We start from the raw sequence: 8,356 nt of genomic DNA on the forward strand, positions 1-8,356 counted from the left end.
TATTGTTTTAAATCCTTTTACAAGTTGTGACCAAAACTGCAACCAAATGAATAAAATAAATAAAGCAATACATACATGAATAAATGTTAATGCCCCTAGTTGCCAACTTTGGTGGTAGCCTGTGAAAACCCTGCCATTTTAAAATCTATGCTAATCAAAACTCATCACTCTTGTTATTTTTTTTGCTAATGCTCAGCTTAGTAGTGTTTAAATGTGATGCAGTCATTCAGTTTTCCACTGCTTCAGGTGCACCAGCAGACTATATTCTTTCTCTCCATATCCTCTTACAGCCGGGTTCGTAATGGTTGCAGATGGCTAGGAGGTCCCTCGACTTCCTTGGCTCATCTCTTATGCTTTCATTACCTCAGCTTTGAGCACTCCATCTTTGGCGTTATTGAAGCTAAAGCCAATGGCTTGACTTGGCTTGGGATCACGGGCCTTTAAAATACTAATGCCTGCTTCAGGATGTTCTGTAGGGGAAAAGTCCCACACTTTGTAAGAGCCCTCTGTGGCGTGTGTGCCTTTCAACTCTGTATCACGTTTTATTTTTTGTCTGGCCTGGGGATGTCACTGTATTTGTATCTCAGTGCTCATCTTATCATCACCGACGGATTAAGTGACGGATTGCCAACATAGAAACGATTCCCAGTGTTTCCTGAAGAGCCGAACTCAAATGAAAATAAACTTGCGATAATTTTATTGACCCGTTAAAGCCAAGGGGTTGCAGTCATCTGCGAGATTTAATCAGTTCACCAGAATAGAGTATTCCATATCTGCCTTCCTCTTTCCTGCAGGACTTCCACAGCCCTGTTCAGCCCCTATAATGAAAGGCCCCCCAGCACCCTCTCTAAAAATCATTACAATCTCCCTCTACCTCTAGGGTCAGTAAACTAATAGTCATTCACCTGTGTGACAGGAAATCTTTCCCACGTCCCCCCCTGGGGCGAGCGAGGTTGTGTTTAAGGTTATAAAGTCAAGTCCAGCCAGAGATGACTGTTTATTGTTTGGACGACTCCCGGTGATTAAATGTTTGTCAGATCGAAAGTATTTCATCACAAATGCAGAGGATGGAGATTACATATATAACCTGCTAATTGCCTGTCTGACCAAGACTGAAAACAATGCAACCAGTTATTCAGTGCTCTTCGAATATGGAGACACAACAAAGAACAACTTTTATAAATGGTGGCGTAAAAGCATTGGCACAAAAACACCCTCAATCATCTGCTTGTACTTGTGCCTGTGCTTTGCCTCTGGTGATTTTTATAACCCCAACTGTTTCTGCCCACTGTTGGCTGAGAATCTGTGGTGGATTTCTCAAAGGGATGGCACAAATACATTCAAAGACGCAAAGGCCCAGGGGCCTCTTTGGGATATTTAAAGACTTTGCACTGCAATGTTAAAATCATTTATGAAAGAAAGTTCATAAAGCAATCGAACAAAAGGAGAGACAATGATGTGACCCCACTTTCCTTGAAATATCTTCAAAGGGAATACTTAAAAAATCAGAGGCATTTAGGTGAAACTCTTAAAGGATGTGGAAAAGCAGCTTAATAATGTCAATGAAGAAGGAATAAAAAACTGTTGTCATTTTCCTTGATGCTTCCAACTGTGGGCATTTTAAGATAAGCCACAGCAGTGCTCAGATATGAGTAATAATCAATGTTGAAACTCGGCACAGTTGAGTCTCGGAGGACCTGCCTCACCTTTTATCTCACACAGAACACCACACTGAGCTCACTGTTTTGTATTTTCGTAGGGCAAAACAGTTGTGTCCTCTATAAATTGTATCGTCAGGTAACTGCATCCTTCCTACTTCTGTTTTCACCATTGCTTCAGACAACAAGCGTATACCACAGGGAAGGTTATATTCGTTTTCCTTCCAGAAGGAGAAAAGAATATATATTAAAGAAGAAACACCAGCATCAGACGGCTGCAGAAACTGTGAGGTTTTACCTCTGCTGGGTATTAATACCACAGAGAGGAAGAAACGACACGTCTCAAAAACTGACAAACGAGCAGAGACAAATCCATATAAATAATTACTAAGTAGAGTGAAGAGGAGTTGCCCATCATTCAGAGTAGAAGCGTGCGCAATATCTCCTAGAGATTGAGAGTCATCCATCACTGCAAGACTTTAATTTGAGATGTTTAGGACTCTTGCTGATGAGAGCCTGGTCTTAGAGGTCTGCAGGGTTCTTAGTTGAGAGCGGCTTGCGGGAGGGGGTGTGGGTGGATGAGGGCAAGAAATCACTGCCTTACACAAAGCGCATTTATGCAAGTACAATAAGGACTGCAGACAGAACAACTGAATCCACTGTCTGATTAGCATTCAGATGCTTTAATCGATGGAGGCAAGTTTCTGACAGATGGCTTATTACATCTTGGGGTGCTACAGAAATGAACACAGACACTTTATTGTCACACAAACACACACACACTCGGACACACCTCATTTAGAGTGGAATGATGTCAAAATGAGTCCGTTGAGTGAGGGCGGAGATTGAAGAGCCCAAGGTAAAGAGAGTCTGGGGACTTCAAATAATCTCAAGTATTGATTCTGTTTAAGCCCAAGGCTCTTGATGGACACTTACTTCAAAATGCAGTGATAGGTAGCATATCTGTATGACTGATCACCGTAGTTCTGCTTACGGTAAAGGCTGCAGACTCTCCATAAATAACAGCTCAGCCCTAATCAAACAGAGCAGTGGATCCTAACGTATGATGACAGCTTTGTAGACCTAATGCTGTAATTTACCACAAAGCACTCAGGGTTGCCATTAAATTTACATGGACACAGTGCAGAGAAAGGCATCAGGAGCTGCTTGGCTTTACATTTTCCTGGGCTCATGGTCTCATACGGACAGCTGACAAATTAAAGGAAAAACCTGAATGACTGACCCTTAGAGTGAGTAGTTAGAGGTATTTTGCTGGTGTGGTTTGGATCCACTTTATCTCTTTAGAGTTAGCAAATCAATACAGAGTTGTTCTGAGTGGTCACCTTTGTTCTGTACTGAAACATGTCTACCCTGATGTGAGCAGTCAGGACTCAGAGCACCAGGATGAAGATGCTCTTGTTCACAGAGAATGAAAAGTCAGTGAAAGGTTTGGGTTGTGGCTCTTACGCTACCCTCCTCATAGACACCAGATCTCAGCAGTACTAAACACCTGTGCAATATTTAGACCACTCAGTGCACTTAATGCAGACGATAACAAATGTTGTCATCAAAACTCTAAATTAAAGAATACATGTTCAAAAGTTGCTGTCCCATGCCTCCTTTCGAGTTACAAAGACTTGGTGAATAAAACAAATCAGAGTGAGGCTTACTAAGTCACTTGATGTCCTTTCATTTGTCACCCATCTATCAGGGCATTTAGGAAACTAATCATATGCATTACTCTGGACATTCCACATTTACATTTACAACAAATAGAACAAAGTGCTAATATCTTTTTTCATAGTGCCTTGAGCTAAATTAATTCTAAATCCCAAGAAGTAATCAAACATAATTGTCAGTTGTTGTGATTAGAAGAGGTAGTTAAAAAACAAGACATGCTCATCATAATTTTGTTGGTCATTGAGACCTGATTACATCCATGTAAATAGAAGGCAGTGTGGGGATCTGAAATCTGCAAGGATGCCGCTTATTCCCGTTGCAGACAAATTTCACTTATGCAGGGCAATGCTGAAAATCTAAAACAAAATATGCAAACCTGACATTGTTTTATTCTTAAAAAAAAGTTGTTCATTTATTTCCTATAGATTGCCTGTCGTTTGGAAAGTGTTTCCTTCCACCTCACGCTGTCTCCAAAGTGGCTAAAATAATTGTCCTAATATGCACCCGAGTCAGCAGATATCACTGTCATCACTTAATATACCATAAGTATACTGCATGCCTCTTCATTTATCCCCTCTAATGCAGTTATAATACCTGAGTGGTTGGTGGCTGCATGCCCTGAATGCTCATTTTCTGCACAGTAGCCTCTGTGTACTCAGAGGGTCCAGCTCCTCTTTTTCCTCTGGAAGTGGACTCCTTGGAGCGTAATTTGATTATTCCAAAGCAGGTGTTTTCAGCTGAATGCTGATAAGAAGACTCAGCTCCTCTGACACTAAAGTGAGTTACATTAGACGTGCTTAAAGTAGAGGAAGGCAAGAGACTTTTTTTTTTAATCTAATCTGTAAGTAAAGATGGGATTGACTTTGAAAAGCTGTGCTTGAATTCAAAAGGTATCGCTTTAGACTGAAATGATGTTACACAGAGAGATTGGGAAGTTTGCGATCTTAATTACTCCTGCTGCAATAAAAATGACGCACATTGCTTCAGAAGTCCGGTAAGTCCATTGTGTCTGTGTCTGTCCACTGCATGATCTCGTCTGAGAAATGCAAATTTGATGCAATTACAAATCACAGCGGAATTGCCGATGTAATGATCAGATGTATATATTTAATGCAAATGTCTCAGCATTGCTGAAGGGTACATTTCCATATTTTGTGGCCTAAGATTTCCCTTCTAGCTCATCCAAATAAGCATCTGTTATGCAAAATGGGGGCAAGGTTGCATCTGCGATCCCATGTTTCTCAGCAAATCAGATTCTGTCAAGCCTATCTGATATCCTCTTAGATTGTTCTCCCTAATCCCTTTCCACACCACAAGAATGGCCTTACCAACTAATGATGTTGCAGATATACACTATTCAAACAAAAAGAATAATCTCAAGCCTGTGATTGAGCCATCAGACCTTGCGTGCTCTTACTCTCAGCTAAAAACGTTGATATTAGTGCTAATTTGAAGCTATTGATTTAAATATTTTACCATAGTTTGATTTTTTAAGAAGGAAAGCATGGTCATGTTCATGTTTTTCTTTTTTTTCTTTTTTTTTTTGGGGGGGGGGGTTGGTATTTTGAAGTCGCAAGGAAAACTTGCCAAAGCCACTTGACACACCATGGTGTGTTAATCAGTGTTGAGCACCCTCCAGTACACAGAGTTGAAAAGCTTCACAGTCTTTTGTATGTAGACGAGCTGAAATAACGGAGACCTACAAATGGGGTTAGCACATTTAGAGTGAAGCGTTCCCTGACATGTGACTAATTGACACTCACTGAATTCTCATTTAATTCTGGGAGACGTGACAGAGTCCAAGAGGCAGACAACTAAATGTCTGCCGTCGTCAGAGTTAAACGGCATTACAACACTGTCAAGGGCACTGCCGATCCAAATTTCATCCCACTTAACTAGCTTTTGCAAAGAAGAGTCTCAACTGTGTGTCTCAAAGAAACGATGACAGTGACTTAATCGAATAAAGCTCCGTCTATTCTGTGAAGCTCTGTCAACAAGCTGTAAAACGAGTCTCAACTAAACCAAGTAGCTGCAGAGTTGCTGGAAATCAGTTTAAATTAGATGGAGGCGAAAACTAGGATGTGAAATGCATAGAGGCAGAGTGAAAATATCTCAAGGAGAAGATGCACTTACCTTTAGTGGTAACTTTAGAGCGGAGTCGTAGCCAGCTTAATCCAAATTCTCACTGAATCAAACTGTCCTCCCACCTTTATGCAAGAGCAAGCTCTATCCTTCTCTTCCTTTTAATTCCCTCTCTCACCCTGCCTTCCTCCTTGGTGCCTTTCTTTCATTATCCCGCTCTCTGTGTACACTTTGAGCCCACGCTAGATCAGAACAGATGCTTATGAGTGAACGCGCTACGCGAGGCACTGAGACAGCAGCTTTGGAATAGCTGGAGAATTACACAGGAGCTGTAGCAAAGCCGAGTGTGTCCGTACCGTTACAAGGTGACGACTGAGGGAGGGCGAACGAGTCAGTGAGCAGTGAAGTTAGCTAGTGTGCGAGTCTGTGTGTGCGTGTATCGGAGAGTGAGAGAGGAAGTGTGTGGAGGAGTGAGAGAGCGAGGGAAAGAGACAGGGAGAGCGTTTGTGAGCGCTGCTGGCTTCAGTGGCGAGCAACGGTCGTGATTGCATTGGTGCAAGACAGTAGAGCAACACCTCTCTTCAAAACCCTTTACCCTCCCCATCAGGTCCCCTGAGTACCGGAGATCTTCATCATCAAGCAGATTAAACCGACCAGTAAGCACCCCACCCCCAAAACTCCCAATGACACACGCACACACACACACACACACACACACACACACAGAGGCAATGATGCATGCTGTGGTCCCTGGGGATATTCTAATCAGAAAGACGGTTGGAGATGCTTCCTTTGTCCAGAGCTCATGTGGATGTTGAGCATTTAAAGTTCAACTGAAATTAGATGACTTATTTGTATTTGCTAACAGAAGCGAGTTAATCATTTCTTTAAAAAGAAGATTCACGTAGATCTGTGTGTTTGGTTTTCTGAAGTTGTTGGGACTGTTGGGCAGTGCTTTGAAGAGTATAGTGTTGGGTAGGGCCATTATCCTGGACTGAGTGGCAGCTGAACCAGCCAGATGGAGGTGTAGTGTAAATAAACTCACAAGCTAAAACTGAAATTTGCCAAATCACCAAAACTGCATTTGATGATTCATTTTAAGAGGTGAAAAGAAAGTCTTCATTATTATCGTTTTTGCACATGAAATCTAGCGTTGTTCATACATAGCAATGATGTAGCCTTCTGCAAATCCATCAAGCTGGTTTTTGCAGTGTATGGAAAAATTTTATTTAATTTTAATTTAATTTAATTTATTTAGGACAGTGCATGTTAATGCTCCACTGCGGGGCAACCTGCATGTGGCCAATAAAGCCTTTCATTCATTCATTCATTCAAAAATCAAATGGTAAATCTCTATATAAAACAAGCATGTCAAAATCAGGAAATTGAGTAAAAGCTGCAACTATTAGATGGCATTAAGTGGCTCAGTATATCACTGTAAAGTATAGTAGACCTTGTAGTTCAGTAAAGTGTTGCAATGAAATAAAAACTACAAAATTAAAGCAATGAGTTGACAGAACTATTGGGCTCTATTAACTAAATTTGTTTTTCTTTTCTTTGCACCACCAGACCCTGATCATATATGACTAGTAAATGTAATGCCATGGCAACATGTTAAGCTTTGTAGAACAAAGCACCATTGTGGAGGTCTCCATTTTCATGTCTGAGCTAGTAGGCTACCCCAGAGCTTGTACTGGGTAAGCTAATCAGTATAAGTTTATACTATGCATCAGTGTAAATATGTGCATCTTCAGGGGTAGATTGTGGACGAAGTTGTGAAATATGTCTTTATGTGGATGCCACCTTTCAAAAAAAGCGATAATATACAGCGGTACAGGGAATGCCCGCAGTGAAAATAAGGTGAGGGAATCCAGTCAGAAAAGGAGGCATCAGCTGGTTACTGCTAATAGCCATAACCACTCAAAGAGAAAAAGCTAATAAAGAACCCCAACATCTCCCGCTTCTATTCCCAACAGATATCGCCAAAGAAAAAGAATTACATCATCTAAACATCAAAACTTCACAGATGCCTCTGAAGTATAACAGTTGTCACTGACGGTGACCTAAATTCTCTTATTTTCATGTGTGCATGTTTTTAATGCACTTATGCTTGGCTTTCTTGGCCACGCAGAGCGCAGATGTCATCTTGCCTCTCTCAGGCATATTGAAGAGCAACGGCTCACTTTAACCTTTAAAGTTAGACCGAGATATGGTGGGAGAATCAAAGGTGACACACATCACTCTATGGAAAAAGGTTATTGAGGCATTAGCATTTAGTCCTCTCAATATTTCATTTTAAATGTCTTAAAGAGAGACAGGACTCATGGTAAAACTATATTTCCTTTTCTGCCCATTTCATTGCATTTTTTTTTTATTACAAACTCTAAAAGTCTGTGCTTTTAATTTCAGAAAAACAAAGATTTTTTCAGCATATACAAATACCTTCTGAAAATACAGGATTAAGATCGCCCCCTTTAAGATACCCACGGGTAGAATAAATTCTAAGTCACATTAAAACAAAACATATCTCAACTTAGACACATTGATGGGTTTTCATATAATGTGTCACCTGTCTGTAGTTTAGCCTTATTTTAGAGAAAGTAATTGCCTTCAAAGTGCAAAACAGTGCTTTACATCAAGACTCCCCTGTTAACCGTAATTAGTCAGTCATCCTGTTTCAATTTCATTTCATTGTTTTTATACAATAGGTGGCAATATCAAACTAGGCAGAAGAAAGTAAAATAAATAAATAAAAATAGTAATAATAAATGACAACAAAGTCGTTGTCTTCCTTTTGACCATATTTTGTATTACTTCCTGAATGCACAGAACAGTCACAGAAAAAATGTGTTTCTTAATGTCTTTCTAAAAGGCTAAAGGCTGTGTTTGAATATAGTTATGTAGTATTTTTGCACTCAGCACTCCTGGCTGACAAC

At 40.5% G+C, this 8,356-nt stretch overlaps 1 protein-coding gene across 1 annotated transcript in view; it reads right to left on the reverse strand.

The window, feature by feature from the left end:
• The window catches only part of LOC113029358 (cadherin-12-like), a 102,964-nt gene extending 97,010 nt beyond the window's left edge, over window positions 1-5,954 (reverse strand). The window contains exon 1 of the mRNA XM_026180189.2: window positions 5,472-5,954. The gene's annotated coding sequence lies outside the window, so the exon portion shown is untranslated. The remainder of the gene's footprint in view (window positions 1-5,471) is intronic.
• Window positions 5,955-8,356: the final 2,402 nt, after the last annotated feature.

Source organism: Astatotilapia calliptera, chromosome 9 (genome assembly GCF_964374335.1).
Source record: "Astatotilapia calliptera chromosome 9, fAstCal68.1, whole genome shotgun sequence".
NCBI lineage: Eukaryota > Metazoa > Chordata > Actinopteri > Cichliformes > Cichlidae > Astatotilapia > Astatotilapia calliptera.